The sequence below is a fragment of the Nipponia nippon genome, unplaced genomic scaffold (genome assembly GCF_047370975.1).
Source record: "Nipponia nippon isolate SJK-2023a ecotype South Korea unplaced genomic scaffold, ASM4737097v1 scaffold_3, whole genome shotgun sequence".
NCBI classification, from domain to species: Eukaryota; Metazoa; Chordata; class Aves; order Pelecaniformes; family Threskiornithidae; genus Nipponia; species Nipponia nippon.
The window spans coordinates 14,449,392-14,466,993 of NW_028262347.1; the positions used below are offsets into that span (position 1 = coordinate 14,449,392).

General features: G+C 44.9%; 1 protein-coding gene across 4 annotated transcripts in view; it reads right to left on the bottom strand.

Moving 5' to 3' along the window:
* Positions 1–10,710, bottom strand: part of SLC26A5 (solute carrier family 26 member 5) — a 37,362-nt gene extending 26,652 nt beyond the window's left edge. For 2 of the 4 annotated variants that reach the window (XM_087767878.1, XM_087767873.1), the window contains exon 1: positions 10,544–10,710. The gene's annotated coding sequence lies outside the window, so the exon portion shown is untranslated. Of the gene's footprint in view, positions 1–596; positions 783–9,720; positions 9,741–10,543 lie in introns of those variants that run through there. The other 2 variants (XM_087767874.1, XM_087767876.1) reach the window with 2 other exon arrangements.
* Between the last annotated feature and the right edge of the window lie 6,892 nt (positions 10,711–17,602).

Genomic DNA, 17,602 nt, shown 5'->3' on the forward strand with positions numbered 1-17,602 from the left:
ACCTTTATCCAAAGGAAGAAAGAGGCAATCTTTGGGCATCCGAGTCCTAATTAATAGTGGAATACTGCTCTCGGACAATGTTTGAACTTCATGGCAAGAATAGAATTAAAAAGCTATAAGAAACACTGCCATTAATCTTATCAGCCAGATAAGAGCTGAGCTGAAGTAGTTAAAAGCTGTATGCAAAAGACTTGAGTTGGTGATTATTTATCTGACTGATAAAGGCCTGTCTTATGTCTTTACTGCTATTATCAAATTGAAGGTGTTAAATAGAAAAAAAAATGAAGCAAACATCAATTTATAACACTATCACTAATAATTAAGTACTTTCTCTTCCCAATCTTAGATGATAAAGGAGGGCTGTTAAGCCATCTACACTGATTCTTGTAGAGAATCATAACCTTTGATCCAGTCCACGTGAATTAGAATGCAGCCATAAAATTTATAAGGACTACAATTGGCTGCTGTTCCTTAGATTCAAAATATGACTATGGGGAGAAAAAAAAAAAAGCTGGAGACATGAAGAATAGTGTACTTTGTGATTATTGCAGCTTTAATGGGCTTATAATTACAAAATGGGGCACTTTCGCTCCTACCTGAAAGGAGGCTGTAGCCAGGTAGGGGTCGGTCTCTTCTCCCAGGTAACAAGCGATAGGATGAGAGGAAACAGCCTCAAGCTGCACCAGGGGAGGTTTAGATTGGATATTAGGAAAAACTTCTTCAGCGAAAGGGCAGTCAGGCACTGGAACAGGCTGCCCAGGGAAGTGGTTGAGTCCCCATCCCTGGAGGTATATAAAAGACAGGTAGATGTGGCACTTAGGGACATGGTTTAGTGGTGGACTTGGCAGTGTTAGGTTAACAGTTGGACCTGATGATCTTAAAGGTCTTTTCCAACCTAAATGATTCTATGATCTAACTTGAATGTATCTGAACTACCTAGTGCAACAGGGGGGAGTCAGTAGGAGATCTGTTGACTTGCCTGTTTTAAAAGAGCAGAAAACCTTTCTTCTGCTAGCTAAGCACAGAGTTTAAATAGTGGAAAAGCACAGGTGGACAGTACTAGTACAGCGTTATAGTAGAAAAACACATCTGTGCTAGGGAATTCCAAGTTTGATTATGAACTGCAAAGTCTATGAAGTATTTTGTATCTGTAAGCTTACAAATAAATGTGAGTGACTGCCATCAGCCAAAGGGCTGGCGGAAATACTGCCACTCTATGTAAAATACATTCTCCCAAATGTACACTGAAAAGCAGAGTTATTGCAAGGTCTGTTCCTACTGTCTGAAGAGGCTAGACACAAAAACTGAGGCAATTTTAGGAACTACATGTTCTCTCATTTATTTCTTTCCTCTCTGGCCTGATCCCCCAGTGCCCTATGCCCTTCCACTTATCACCTTGAGTGGTATGTATAAAAGTAGGCCAAGCCGGAATAGAAGTTTTTAAAACAAGCACAAAGGTGTAAAATGACTGGGTGGGGCCATACAGAATGCATTCTCCCAGTTTTCTTGGACTGTGCTTATCAACCTCATTCCACCTCCACTACTCCCACTAAATCCACTAACGAACAGATTATTTAGACCTGTAGCCTTCATGTAAAGCTTCACAAATTTAGAAATAACTTGTAAAACAAACAGAATTTTCCTTGTATAGGTCCTAAGCTAAAAAAATACACTCCAAGGGTGAATCTTTGGGAAAAAAATAAAAACAAAAAATAAAAATCAGGACCTTGAATTACTATACAGCTTTTAGGCAAAATTTCCACTTTACTCCACACAGAAAGGAGAGATGGCTACATAAACTGTGTTGGGTTGTGTGATAAAGCTCCTTGGCACACCCACAGAGTTACTCAGAGGGACAATGGCAGGAGGGAGAGCCTGGATAATGCCCTGCCGGGCTACTCCCAGGTCCATCACAGGAGCCATCAGCCCATCAAAGGCTCATCTTCAGGAGCCCAGAGCAGCACAGGAGGGCCAGCTCTGGGACCATGGGAGTCCCTGCCAGCTCTGGGTGTGAGAGCATCTGTGTATCTCTAAGAGTAAGAGCACAGAGGGGGCAGCTATTGGGGCCTGGGGAGTCCTAGCCAGCCACGCGCGTGCACACATAATGGTCTGTACCAGCAACTGGAGTGGAGCTACAGCCTTGAGGGCTCATATGCCCAGCTGCCAGCAGCTGGGGAGACTGGGATGCAGGAGCCAGCTACTGGGCAGACTGAGTGTCAGCCCAGTTGCTGAAGGGATCCACCTTGTACAAACACATGTGTGTGTGTGTGTGTATCTCTATATACATGTATATGTATTCTCACTATTGGACCTCTGTCCTGCTTAGCCAGAGAAGGGACGAGGATGAGGCTGTCACTGTTGCCTGTCTCATCTGTGTGACTTGCCATGTATATACGTTGTGCATATACATGTTTTGTGTGCGTGTGCCTGCTGGGAATACACCTTCAGCCTTGATACTGGTTAGACCTGGGGATATGGAGCAGCAGCAGCAGCCTTGCCTTCCTCAGGCTGCTGGATTCAGTAGGATATATTTTCCTCTAACAAACTGACCTTATCCACTGAAAAGAGCGTAACAACAACATGTGAGGCATAGAGATCCTGATCTCAGAAAATGGTAACAAATTAGACCTATACAAAAAAAAAAATAGATTATGTAACTGATAAGGGGTATTTTATATTTCATGTCCCTTGCCAAAAAACACTTTAGCCTCTAAAGATTTACTCCATGGACTAATGAATTCATTAGTATCTTAATGGTATCTCTTATCAACCAGCAATCTTATGTTTGTTTTCAACAAGACAATGTTTTGGGAACCCGTTATGATGATTGAGCTGTTTAATCAATTCCACATAAGACAAACACCTGGAGTACTTTGAGCAGCCGAACACTGGTCTCCTTCCCTCTCAGATATAGATAAGAGATGCCTTCTCTTTCCAGTGCAAACACACTGATGAGCATGAAAACCCATGGAAATATGATCATTCTTATTCCTGCTTTTTGTGGCTTTAGTGACCTTGGCTCTGAATCTGCCGCCCTCACCCCTTTTGAAATCCAAAAGCAGTAGCTAGTGACAGTGGAATCAGATAAGTTAATCAGAATGGTACCATGGTTGCTGACCCCTTTGTCATGCTTAAGCCAACTGATAAGGATGTACACCCCCCCAGAGACAAGTAATCATTAGCTAGCTTCATTTTTCCAGAGGCAATCCACTGCCAAAAACACACGCATACACACCAAAGCTAACTCAGAATAATTTCTGCAATTCATGTGACCTCAGTGCATCAATGACCTCCAGCAGCTGGTTCATCTTTTCTGGCAAAGCAGAACAAGCAGACAAACAAGTGCCTGTGCAGAAGAAAAAATTTACATGATACACTTCCTTCAGCAGAGAAGCGACCAAAAGAGTCCTCCCCCTCTGTATCTGCTTCATCAGTCCTGTTTACACACATCACTAGTCTCTCAAGTGCTGAATCAAGCTAAAAATAAACAAAACAAAAAACAAGCAGAAGGTTGTTATTTATAACCAGAATCATTTCAGTCATCGTGTTTACAGTGCAAACCTCTCAAGCCAGAGGGGAAGCTGAAGGAGAGTAAAACACAGCGTGGTTACAGAAAGAAATTACTGGGGTGGGGGTAGGAAAGAAGAGGGGGTTTAGGATGGGAGTATAAATTTATATTCCAGTTTCACTGCTGAAAACAAGGCATGAAGTAACTACCTTACTTAACTAATATGAAGTTTTGAAATGTTTCCAAGGATCCTCTACGAGGCTCTCTTCCTAACAGCTTCCGAAAGGACTTGCCCCTCTGCAGAACAGACACAGCCACTGCCGTGCCTGAAGGAATTCCTGAGTAACTGCTGCTTCTGACAAGGCCGACAACGAACTCCAGCACGGGGCAGGCGCTCCCTGGGAAAGTAGTAACGATAACTATTTATCTAAGCTGCAACTCTCTTCCTGCTAGTTTTGAGAGAGAAGTTCAAGTTCCCTATCCATGTCAGGATCTGCTTTTGGAAGAAACATTTCATTCTTGGCATCTACTTTATAACATATTTTCTCTGTATATCTTTTGTGCACTTAGATATCAAACCAAATCCTACATGAGCAGTGAGTAGGACATGACTTGTGACAGATCCTGTCCCCATTTATGCAACTAATGCTTGATTAATATTAGATTACCCAAGCAATAGTGTTTTCCTGTCTCCTATGTACTTAAGGGTGTTGCTTCATGTTCTGAAAGTGATTGCCAGCAGTGGGAATGACCTTCCTCAACATCTTGATGTCAAGGTTACACATAAAGGCCACGAGTGCGCAGCAAACCCAGGCCAATACTGCTTTTCCTTGAAATGTTTAAAATTCATAGTAAGCAAAATGAACACGTAGAGAGCTTCTCTGATAAGTATTTCACAGCAATCCCCTGCTTTATTTGCAGACTCACCTTAGGGCTTCACATTTCTTCTGTGGCTGATGACAGAGCTCACATTTTAACGTGAGACAGCCCTGTGTCTGTTCTTAACTACACAAGTAAAAAGACTAACCTTCATACAGCTAAAGAAATGACTCCACAATCCCAAACAGAGCAATCAAATAAGACGGACAATATAGAGAAATTGCTTTGGACTGACACTAGTTACTGGTTGGCACTGAACATGTTCACATTTTGAAGGTTCCAGGCTATAGAGTACAGGAATGATAAAACAACCTACCAGGCTCATGTCCTTGCAGTTACACTTTAATTTTGCTAGGCTACTGAAGCACAGGACTTTCAGATATGCTGGTCAGGTCTTCATAAATCAGTGGCATTTATTAGGTAGAACTGAAGATATGTATATTCTGTGAAGAGGTCTACGAGAGTAGAGGTGTTCATCATCCAAGCATGCAGTAAAGCTACGAATCCACCTACCAAAACATCATCTATAGCAGATTTGTAACTATGTCAGTCACAGAGTTTAGTCCAAATAGGCCTGTAGAGGCAAAGAGTTCTCCAACTGACTCTTCAAGTGTGTTTGGCAGAACAACCCAGCGTGAAGGGATTCCTGCAGCAGCTAACACTAAAACAGGGTGCCATAACAAAGGAACAAGGGTGTCTGGGCTGAGGATGATCAAATGAAATGAAGAAAGGTTCATCGAGTAATTTTCTGGTGATTTCTTCTTGCAAGAACCTTCCTTCCTCAGAAACACATATGCAAAAGAAACAAATGTCAACAGAAAGTAGGGAAAAAGAAAATGAGACTCACTACATCTGTAGTAAGTTAAAGACTCGGGTCACCTGTTCAGCTATATGGACACAAACACAGAACCACTGCAATGCCATAGTGAAAAAAAAATCATAAGCATCAATTTTAAACATGAAACCAGCAAAGAAATACAAACAGAAACACATAATACAGAACTGAAAACAAGAAAACAAGAAGTATAGTGCGAACTTCCAAACTGAACAATGAAATGGACCAGAGACAGAAGATAAAGAAGCAGTAAACCTGAAAGAAATAGGGAGGGCTTAGAAAACAATGTTATGTCAAAGCTGTGTAGCTATGGCATTATCCTAGTAAAGCAGGAGATGCAGGGTTAAATCCCGACACGCTGAAGTGGTAATGGAACTCAGGTCTAGCTTTCTCTGGGGAAGGACTTTAACCATGTTATGCCATAAAGTTATGACAGCAGCGGCAAAACTTCAGTATTTAGAGACGATATTACAGATGCCTGTATCTATCAAAGATCTGTGGTTTTCTTCCTGACATGCCTCTTCAGACATGCCTGAGCTTAGCAGAGCTCCGTGAGAACAGGAGCAGGCAGCTCCCTGTAGACGCCTCTGAGTAGCAATCCAAGTTTTCTCCTGGATGGTATACGGAGTTTTGAATTCTGCTCCATGAAAACCAGGTGCCCCAAACCGAAATTTAGCAATGCCTAGTCAGCTCAATCCTTAATTCAGTCTAGCCCTACAAGACTGAACTCCAACGAGGACGTTTCAAATGACAGACACTGCAATCTTTCATTTGGATTGGAAAATTCTGTCCATGTTTAGTTATGAAAGGTTTTCTGAGGAGTTCTCAAAAGTCCCAGCCCTGCCTCCGAACCCGATTTCCATAAAAGAAATGAAAATGAACAATTTGACCTTAGCTCTAGCCCAGTCTAGGTGTCAGAATCTCAAGTTTTCAATCAACAGATTAGAATCTATTAATTAGCTAAAAAAAAGACCCCAACCCAAAACAACCCACACCACCACAAGAAGGCAAACGAAATTGGACATATAAAATGGTAGGCAACAGTCAGAGAAGAGCAGCAAAACTTGATCCACGGTCTGTGCAAAACTGGTAAGAATTCTTCAGTGAAGGCTGGAGAAAGAGACTCCACCCAGGCAGTGACAACACAGATTTACTGTCAAAACAACTCCCAAGAAGGCAATCACACTATTGTTTGTCACATGCAAGGTCTTCCCAGCTTGCGACTGCACAAAACAAAAGAAACAGTTAATGCAAGTCTTTGAGAACAGTAATCCAAGTACCCACACAGCCAGTTATTCATATATGTACCTTTATGATCATTAATAAAATCTAAATCTTATCAACGTAACTGACTTGCAAAACCCATTCAACTGCCTGCACAAACTTACAGCCATATCTTCGTACCCATGGAAATACTTGACATTGTCTGTTTGTCTATAGCTTTCTCATTACCTGGGCACATCGAAAATAACTACAAGACCTGGACTTCGCTGCTGCTTATACTTCTGAAGAGCAAAAAGCTATAGATAACTACCTATAAAATAATAGCAATGGTAGGTCTTGTAGCCATATTAAGAAATACTATCAAGAAGGACTATCAAGAAATACTATCTAGCAGGACAACATTATGCTGGCTAACAGATCTATGGAAGGACACACATCAGGATAAGGCAGGCATTTAATTCATTAAACTTAACTGGGAAATCAATAGGCTAATTTGAGCTTGAGAATTTTAGCTTCAGCATGGTCTTCTTGTGCTAAAACTTATAGATCTACCAAATGATCAGACAGAAAAACACATGCTTTAGAAAACCAGCTCTTATGGAAAAATTGTATCAGCAATGAAATAGAAGGAAAAATAGCAGTCAGCAGTTCATCAGATTCAGAAGGAAGAAAATGCTGGATCATGGGGAAATAATGAGAGATGCCAAAAGATCCTTGTGTAAAGCCATTCAGAAAAAAGGCGACTAGTACGAAGAAATGAGGGAACCCACGAAAGCTATTGAACCTTGAATTGCAAATTAAAGCAACCTGTTTCAATGTTGAAGAGAAGACGGCATAGTTAGTCGACGAGAATGAAAGCCTTTCGGGCTTTCTTGCCGTGTGCTAATGTTAGCGTGGGAAGAATGGACAGCTGAAGTAACACAAGCTCTTCCTAGAATTTTGCATACTCTGATTTAATCATCAAACTGACATCTAATGTACATGCACAGATACAGTATCACTGTAATTTCATTATTCTTTGAGATCCACTGTCCTTCCATAATTCAGTTAAAAGGTCTGATGCTACCATGTAGGACAACGATTTGAGAAGCTGTCTGGGTACCTTTGGGAAGTTGCTAGGAAAGTTACCACAACGTAAATGCTTCAGTCACTGTGCATGCAAACGGGGAACTAGGGGACAATGAGATATTAAGCCTTAATAGCTGCCTATTAAATCAGATACAGTTTTGGCCTAATTATTTCTGTTTACAGCCCAATCCTGTCAAGTTTACATTACTGGTAGCTGCTACTGACCCCTAGCTTGGTAACAACTGGCATAACAAAGTTAAAGCTGAGCACACCAGCGTGGCTAGGACAGCCTGCGCAGGGGAGGACTAACACAGAGAAAAGATGGAACAAAAAAATCCCACCAAAATGTAGAGTGGAGGCTTGTCTTCTGCAGGGGAAAACTGTCTCAAGACACAAAAAAAAGCAGCAGGCTCCAGAGTCGTGAATTCCTTTGTAGCTCCCCAACAGGGCTGACTTTCACAGATGATCAGCCAAACCAAGAGAGGCAGAGGAGCTCAAAGGACTCTGTGCTTCTCTAGGCAACCCGTGGGCTGCACAAAAGTCTTCGTCACATTTACAGAGGCTACAGTCCAAATAAACAGTAGTTTAAGACAATAATGGTCTGTCTATACTATAATAATAGTCAAAGCAGATAAACACACACTCAGTTCTTCTTTCTCAAGTTACTAGCAAAAGAACAAGGGTATCGCAGCCATGTGCTAGATCCGTGCTTCAGTATTGCATGATTTTAGTGTCACGTTAAATAATAACCAACTTCCCGTCTGGTTTTGGAATATTTAAGTTCTAAAAACTTTGCACCCCTGGGGACTGACCACTATACCTATGAAGAGCTGTGTGCTAAGGATACGATTTGAACCACAGTAACGGACTAGAAACAACAAGCAAAAGGCAATACTTGGCTGTTTAGTGGCCCAAGTCTTAAGATCTGATGGCTGAACCCAACAGAGCACTTCAGTAAGCACTCAGCTCAGAAAACTGGGCTCAGTTTGTGGCAGAGGCTGACAACTTCGCCATGTCCTAGGCCCTTTCGCCCACTTCAGCCGTCTTCACTTTTTTTTTAATTATAAGTATGTCAGCCTTTAAGCAAACTGTTACCCTACACAGAGTTTGTACAGTACAATCAAAAAACCGCATCAGCTGTGGACAGATTACTTGGGTAGAGGAAATACAGTTTAGTGGTAAGAACCCAAGCCTGGAAGTAGCAGCAGGTTTTTTTCTTATTGGACTTAGAGCTTTCCTTCACTGAAATGTGATTCTGGTTATAACCCAATATTGCCCCAGCTCCCCCCACAAATATACCTTGAAGTGTAGTGAAGCTTTTAGCACGAGACTGCTGAGTTTAAGGCCCTCAAGTCGATACAAGGGGGTATATTCTATCTGAAATGAATATGCTTTCTCAACTACCAACAGCAGCTTTGCAGGGGCGAAACTCCCTTCTCTCCCTATACCCTTTCCCCATTCCATTTCAGAGACATTTCACAGTACACTGCAAAACAATCAATAAAATACTTCAGTTCAGGAATACTGCTAAATGCAGAACTGGAACACCTATCATGTGTCCTGAGAAGGCTTGGAATTGCCATAAACCAAGTATTTCAAATTGTGATGACTACCACCTGAGGAAGGCCAGTGCGAGAATCGATGCTCAAAGAGTTAATTCAGTGCAAGTCACCTACACGTGCTTGTTTCTGACACTGTACAGTTATCACCTTAGTTTCTCCATTTCTACAGCAGCCAGTAAAATAGCATCTTACTCATGAAAATTCTGTAATATAAACCAAGACACCTGTTAACCCAGAATACATTCTATCGCACGTTTAGTAGAAGGCATTTTAAAAGTCTGTCTGAACATTTTAGCCTTCCTTTGTGAAAGCTTCGGCCAAAAAAATTCCAGTGGCCAGACCCTTGTTAAGGCTGTCAGTCATCCCCATCCAAGCCAATGCTGCGCAATGGTGTTACTGTGATAGATACGAAGAATTATGAATGTACATTCTGCTGAGTCATCAGCAGAAATAACGGTGGTAATTTTTAATTTTTTTTTTTCTTCATTTTCTTACTACTGGAGTATCTCTAAATGCCTGCTGCAACAGCCATTTGGGTTATCTGAAATTTTGAAGCATCCTGAAAACAGCTTTCAATGTTCAGACAATTAAAAGTTCTGCCACAGCAGTATGGGCAGCAGCACAGCAAATTTAAGCCTACTTACTTTCCCGGCTGGCTTTTCCTGCTTGCTTTCACTGATCCCTCCTAAGGGGTTCAAAACGTTCCCACAGTTCGCAGACCCGAAGTTGAAAAGCACTGACACAGGGAAAGCCACCACCTTATCCTTTGCCAGCAAACTGGGGGCGGGGGGCAGCAGGAGTAGTTCAGTCAAGGTTTTGGGGCAGGTTTTGAAGACCTCTGGGTTGGAGCTGGTAACAGGGCGCAAAGCAGTTACTTCTTGCTGTTACAAGACCCCTCGGACGGTCGCCCCGACCCGAACCGGCAGCTTCCAGCCGGAGGGCTGCAGCCGCCAGACGAGGAAGCGGCCGATCTCACAGCCGTCCTCCCGTTTCCCCTTTCATCTTCCTTCTGCCCCGAGCCGGGGCGTTTCGCGTGCCCCTCACGGCGAGGAGCAGCGCGGCTGCCGCCCGCCGCCCGGCAAACCTCTCGGCTCTACGGGGCCCGCCAGGGACGGGGCGCGGACCGGCCCGGCTGCCCGGGCCAGGCGGCGAGGCGAGCCCCGCGGTCGCCACAAGCGCCTTTCAACCGCTCCCGGCGCCCAGGCAGCACCGGCGGCAGGGGCCGGCGGGCAGCGGGGGCGAAGGGAGCCGGGAAGGCACGGTGAGAGGCGGCGGCACCGTGCGAGACCCCCGGCCCGGGACGACCGGGCTGGAGCCGCGGGCACCGGCAGAGCGCGACCCCGGCCCGGCGCTCCTCACGGCGAAGGCTCGCCCCCTCAGAGGGGCCGCTCGGAGGGACCCCGCCGCCGCCGCCGCCGGCCCCGCACGCCGCGCTCGCCCACGCCAGCCCGGCCGCGCTCCGCTCACCTCCAGGCGCTGCCTCCTTCCAGCCCGGCGACGAGACACCCGCGGCGCCGACCGCCTGCTCCCGCCCCTCCGCGCCCAAGGTGAGCGCAAGCGGGGCGGGCGGGCGGCAGCGGGCCGCCGGACCCGCCTCCTCGCTTGCCGGCCGCGGGCGAGCGCGGGCGCGGCTGGGACTCGTAGTCCCCCCCGCAGCCCCCGCCGGGCGCGCGCCCGCCGCGGCCTACACGTCCCAGAATGCCGCGGGGCAGGGGCGACCTGCCGGGGCGGGGCCCGGGGGCGGGGCCCGGGGGCGGCCGGGCGCCCCCCCCCCCCCCCCCCCCCGGCCTCCCCTCGGGTGCGCTCACACCGAACACACGGCATAGATGTCATTTACTTCTGACTTAAATACGGGTGTGCATCTGGGGAGCGCGGGGCGGGCGCTGGCTGGCAGTGCCGTGACACACAGGGCACGGCCCGGCTGCGTGGGCGCCGCGCTGGGGTACGCGCGGGGTTGTTAGATACAGCCCGGCTGGGCTCTCCGACGTGCCGGTGAAGTGAGGCTTTCAGGATTTATTGTCTAAAGTGGGTTTGAAAAGGCAGACATCAATGCTCTGTCCTTTAAGAAATTTAGTACATAGAATCATAGACCCGTTTAGGTTGGAAAAGACCCTTAAGATCATCGAGTCCAACCGTTAACCTGGCACTGCCAAGTCCACCACTAAACCATGGCCCTAAGCACCACATCTACCCGTCTTTTCAATACCCCCAGGGATGGGGACTCAACCACTGCCCTGGGCAGCCTGTTCCAATGCCTGACTGCCCTTTCAGTGAAGAAGTTTTTCCTAATATCCAACCTAAACCTCCCCTGGCGCAGCTTGAGGCCGCTTCCTCTCGTCCTATTTCTTGTTACTTGGGAGAAGGGACCGACCCCCACCTGGCTACAGCCTCCTTTCAGGTAGTTGGAGAGAGCAATAAGGTCTCCCCTCAGCCTCCTCTTCTCCAGACTAAACAACCCCAGCTCAGACATGTGCCAGTCATGTAAATGAATGTAAAAATACAAATTTCTGAAGGACTTCGTGTTGATTGAACACTTCAAGAGACTGACTTACAATTATTTTTCTTCTTTTATAATGAGGAGAGTGTTTTTGCCACCTCTGCTGTCTGAGGAACACACTTAGCCTGGGCCTCGGTGTGGTTGGTCTCACAAATGACTGGGCATGGTTTCTTACTTATTTAGGGATGCAAAGAATATGTAGGTATCAATTTCCTTGGGAATACACAGGAATTGATAGTGAAATATTTTCACAGATCTCACCTTTCAGTCCTTGATTTATAAATGTTTTCCAGCATAACAATAGCTCTCTCTCTTGCCCAGGAGAAAATGTTTTCCCGCCTCTCAGATTCTTAGAGATTTGGTTTTGTATCTAGAACTGGTAGGAAAAAAGCATTTTTAGATTCTTATGCACTGAGACCATGAAAAAAAAATGTAAAACTGGTGTCTACTAGAATGTATTATTTTGAAAACCTTAAAATGATTCCTTGACATGTTAGTCCTTGTTAGAGTTTAAGAATAACTTAAATAAAATTGAAATTAATTCAAGCTGAAATACAGTACTTTAAATTTCAGTGTTGTCAAACTGAGAAATTGCAAGGTCGAAACATTTCAAAAGTTGCATTTTAAATAAGAGGTTTGTTATAACTGGTTTTATCCAAAATAGGCTGTAACAAAAAGGCATTTTGGTGAACAATTTCGGAGTGATGTATTAGATACACCACATACATCAGCCTTCATGTGGAATGGTGCTGGATGCCAGTGTTACACAGAACTGGGTAAATGGAGATACTTTGGGAGAGACATCTTTTTTGATGCATATTTATTTATCCAAAAATCTATTTTTTTCTGAACGTGGGCATCTGTAGCTTGTGTTAGAGATAATGAGCTCATGAATGTGTTGAGTCACCACTGGTGTACTGAAATTCTGAAGTGCTTTATTACCAGTAAAGCATGTACTGCAGCAACACGCCACAGAGAGAGCTGTGCTTACGCACCCGGCACAAAGAGGAGGGAGAGGAGAAAGCCTGAAGCAAACACGGGAATAGCAGATTTCCTGCTAAAAAAATCCACAAAGGCATAAATCATTTTGAATGTTACAGTAATCCACACTGCGGATTATGTTACACTAATTGTGTCAATGGTTGCATTTAAATCCATGAACTGAAGCCGGTTTTAATTTCTTGTGTGCATTTTAGCGTGACCCACTGGGAAGGTTAATAGTTCTTTTTATTGCTTCTTTCCAGCATTGTCTAAAATGGTAAAAGATGCTTCAGTTCTTCAGCTCTGAGAGAAGGGCAGGGATTAATATAGTGCTGAACTCAGTAGGAACAAGATGAAGAGAGGATTTTTGGTCAAAACAAAAGAAGGGAGGGGAAGTTAATACAGAATAAACAATATGGACAATTGGAGAGACTAAAAAAAATTCCTGCGGAGGATAATTGGGGGAATTAGTTAATGGCACAGACACCACTGGAGCTGTGTGATGACAGAGCCCAGTGTGAGCTTGGAGGGCTCGTCTGGCTCAGAGGGGACGGAGCAGCAGGAGCCGTTGCTCTCCAGCAGCATAAGGAAAGCTGTGAGGCACCATCAAAGGCCAGATCCAGCGCTCATAGCCGGTTAGAGCTCCTCTTGTTGGGCTGTTTCGTTCTCAGCTCCCTCAGACAACCGCTGATGGTGAGCATGGGCACAGGAGCTAGCTGAGGGACTGGGGAGTGTGGAGACCGCTGACGCTTCTGGTTGTCTCATGGGTGTGGACACCCCCTGTGGGACATCCCAAATTAGCAAACTGCGGCAGACGGGCTCCATCGACTGGGTCGCTCCCAGCTGCTCCCTAACTACGCTCGGAGTTCTTCTAACAACTTTCTCAGGCAGAAAAAAATCCCTGAATAGATTTGACCACGGAGTCTTACGCCAGGCCTAGGATGGGTCAAACCAGCCGAGTTAGTAAAGTCGAGGTGGACATTTCCAGATTGAAGTGAAATGTGTTTAGATTTACAGGGGTTTTCCCACTGATTTCAGTGGCAGGTGGCTTGGTTCTCAGATTGCTCCTGTTAATTAGTTACTACCCACATCCTATACAGATACATTAGTCATGTTAAGCTTTATTATTGTCTGTAACAGCACAATTATTCTAGAAGAGGCCCAAACATGAGGACATTTTCCTTTTTACCATGAGCAGTTCCTTGAAAGTGTTTGAACTCAAATCCTTTAAAATGTCCCTTGAGAAGGGTGTAATTTTAAATGAGCTAGGTTGGGTGTCCAGTCAGGAACACAAACCAGCTGAATGGCTTTGCACATGCTGTTTCTAGCACACCTGGAGCGATACGGTACCAGCAGAAGGCTGGTGTGTGTGCGCACAGTCGGTGTGCAGGGCAGGAGGGACCTGGGGCTGTCAGCCAGCTCGTGGGGTATCAGCAATAGCATCCTAACGCAGAAGCGGCCCAGACACCTGTGGCTGCCCAGCACCTCCCACAGTCCTGCCTTTGGCACAGAGGCAATCGGGGAAGCAGTCGAGCCCTCTGAAATTGCTTCTTTGCCACCAACTCTTTCACAGATCTCCCCTGAGCAGCACAGCTAAAAAGCACAACCACATCCTCTTTTTTTCTTTTTTCTTCTAAAGAAGCTTAACAAACTTGTTTCCTTTCAAAAGAAATTTGGATTCAAAGTACTCCTCCATCCCTGGAACACCATTTTTACTGGGTCCCTCCTTGCTGGGTGTGGGCTCAAACTCTCCCTGTAAGGCTCTGTGATAATTAGCCATGCAGGGGCCTAAGTCCTTAGGCTTGCTGCCAGGTCGGTCCCTTCAGCTGAATCGAGAAGACATGGGGAAGAAAAAAGCAACAGTCATAAAACATCAGTAACACAGGAGAACACTAGGCAGTTGTCCATGTGTCACCCATATGACTTTTGCAGCCTCATATCTCATTGTCAGTTCTTCCAGGAGCAGATCCACCACCTGTGGATGGTAGGTGCTCCGTCTGCTTCTTCAGAGGAGACGTGCTGCAAGTGGTCGCATGGTCTCAGCTCCTCCAGGTTGCTAACAGCCCTTGAAGAGCCCTTTAGGACCGTGCTTAAGGTAGGCAAGCCCTTTTGCTGATCGCATTTGGTTTTGAGGCTCCCTCACCAGCTCGGGATTAAGGTAGCTCCCCTCTACAGCTAGCTTGTTCCTGTTACTCCAGTGTTGAGTCACGTTTAGTTAAGCCTCGCTACAGAGCTGAATTGAGCGGGGTGTATCTATTGTACCTTGCTGCTCGTGCGTGGCCCTTTGTCCATCCATCGGTGGGGCTTACAGAGCCTCCCACCGGCTTCCTGCTTGGATAATAACCAAACCCTGTTCCCCACTGATGGATAAATGATGAGGCGATGCCGAGGCAGCGTTTCCACCCGGTGACATTTGCCCTGAAGGTTTAGCGAGTACATAAAACATAGATCCATGTTTATGGCTGTTGTCATGTCTCTTTCCAAATGTTTTCCTTTCTAGACTAAACAAACCAACTCTCTCTACTTGGAAGCCGGTGGGTTCAAGGGTCTTGTTTTTGCTGCTGTACTCTGCAATCTCTCCAACTTGTTTACATCTGCATTTAAGTGAAGGGCTCAACAGCTAACAACTGCCATCTACTTTACCAGCACTGACAGCCGTAAAGATATTTACTGTGTTTTACCATAAATGCTTCTATCAATATAATGCAAAATGGCATTTTTTTAAACTGCTTTACGCTGTTGATTCTTTTCCTACAGTTTTGCTGCCTAGCAAGATATTTACCCACTTTGTGTGTTGGTACCTTGGTCTTTGACAATGTCTTGTCCTTGAGTGATTTGCTGTGTTATTTCTACTCATTTCTCTAAATTGTCAAGTTCATGCAAAGCCTGGTTCGGTCCTTCAAAATGCTTGTGCTACACTCATTTCCCCTCACTAAGGCAATGTTATCACCTGTGGACGGGGCGAGCTCAAGAGAAGAACATTGAGGCAAAATGATGAGAAGCTCAGGTTTTGGTTGTTGCAGGAACTCCAGCAGGTCAGAGCTTCGGTTTCTTGTATTTTTATTTCGTTTCTCTTATGTTCTCCTTATTCTAGTGGAACATGGGTTAGTGAACTGATAGGAGAAATGAGGTAGTTACTTCATAGTTACGCCTGCCAAAGTTTTATACCAGTAGATAAGCTTATTAGTACATTTTATAGCACTGTCACTGTTTTATTGCCATTGATAATGTGCTGTGTCACCCTTGCTATTTTAACAACTATTTAATGTCAGATGACTCATTGTTTTCAGTCATATGGGAGGAAAAATAAAACAGTATATACACTGAGCGTGCAGTGTATGCACACTACCTTGTGTGTTGTAGGAATGGAAAAAATGTAAGGAAGAACTTCCTGGCATCTGGAAAGGGCGAATGGCAACATCACTTGGGAAACCACCAGCGGGAGTGATTTATTGAGAAAAGCCTGCACCCAGTTTGTAGTGAGTTCTGGTGAAATGCCTCGCGGGATTCCTCGGTAGTCATAATTACATACATTATTCAAAGGAAATAAATACAATTGTGAAGAGCAGCTTCCCTGATTACGCTGGTCTCTTACCTGAAAAGAGAAGTCAGATTAAGTGCCTCATTGTATCTAAAGTCTTTAAAATAAATCAGTTCCCTAGCAACACACTAGCTGCACACACATTTTAGATTGAAATATCACCCATCGATTGACATATTAGGGCAAATAAAATTATCTTTAGAAATAGGAGTGTTTATATCTTGCGTTTTTGTTTGTTCAATGGGCGAAACTTTTATTACAATATTTTAACATCCTTGCCCAAGCGTTAGGTTATTATATTCTTTAATAACTTCATTTTTTTCTTCCTGGTCTTTCTCTGAATAGACCCTTTATCTTGTTTCAAGGATTGCAAGCGCACACCCTGTTCTCTGGAACAGTACAGGCGAGTTCGCAGCTGCAGGAGGCCGGGCTGTTGCAGGAAGTTTCCAGGTCTGTCAAAGGTCTGTTGCGTAATTTTGACCAAGCCAAGGTTTTGACTAGTTGGTCACTGAATGACCTCTTTTTTTCCTGCACTGCTCAGGTACCTTTGATCAAAAACCTCTTAAACACATTTTAGGTGGCTGAGCATGGATGTGTAATAAACACCATTCTGGTTCAGACCAGTATGGTGCCAGCAGCAGATGTGCACGATGTAAGAGCATAGCACATATATATGATACTTCTCTCTGATGAGGAGCCGCTGAGGGAGCTGGGGCTGTTTGGTCTGGAGAAGAGGAGGCTGAGGGGAGACCTTATTGCTCTCTCCAACTACCTGAAGGGAGGCTGTAGCCAGGTGGGGGTCGGTCTCTTCTCCCAAGTGACAAGGGATAGGACGAGAGGAAACGGCCTCAAGCTACGCCAGGGGAAGTTTATGTTGGATATTAGGAAAAACTTCTTCAGGGAAAGGGCAGTCAGGCACTGGAACAGGCTGCCCAGGGAAGTGGTTGGGTCCCCATCCCTGGAGGTATTTAAAAGACAGGTAGATGTGATGCTTAGGGCCATGGTATAGTGATGGACTTGGCAGTGCTAGGTTAATGGTTGGACTTGATGATCTTAAAGGTCTTTTCCAACCTAAATGATTCTATGATTCTAAGAATTAGCAACTTCTTGTTTTGAACCGCGTTCCTTATGTGCTGCACTGCAGTCCTCGGAGCTTGGAAACGCCGATCTGCACACTGCAGATTGGGTTTGCGGATAAAGGCAAGCGAGAGCGTGTACTGGTCTGTCGTCCCATTTCATCGTTTCATTCCTTGCACCAGGACTTGTTCCAACGACGAAGTTATGTGTACAAGTGGGACTGGGAAGATCTCTTGGTTTGTGTTATTTGCCAAGTGCTGTTAAGCATGATGTACTAAATATTAAAAAATACCACCAATGTTTGTATTATAAGCTAGGTATTTAGTAAAAGAACTTGGTTTATGATTTCATGTAAAGCCTGCATGGCTTGAAAAGTATAACGTCAGAATGTTTTGTTGACATTATTTTTATTGAAGCATGGATCTTTAGC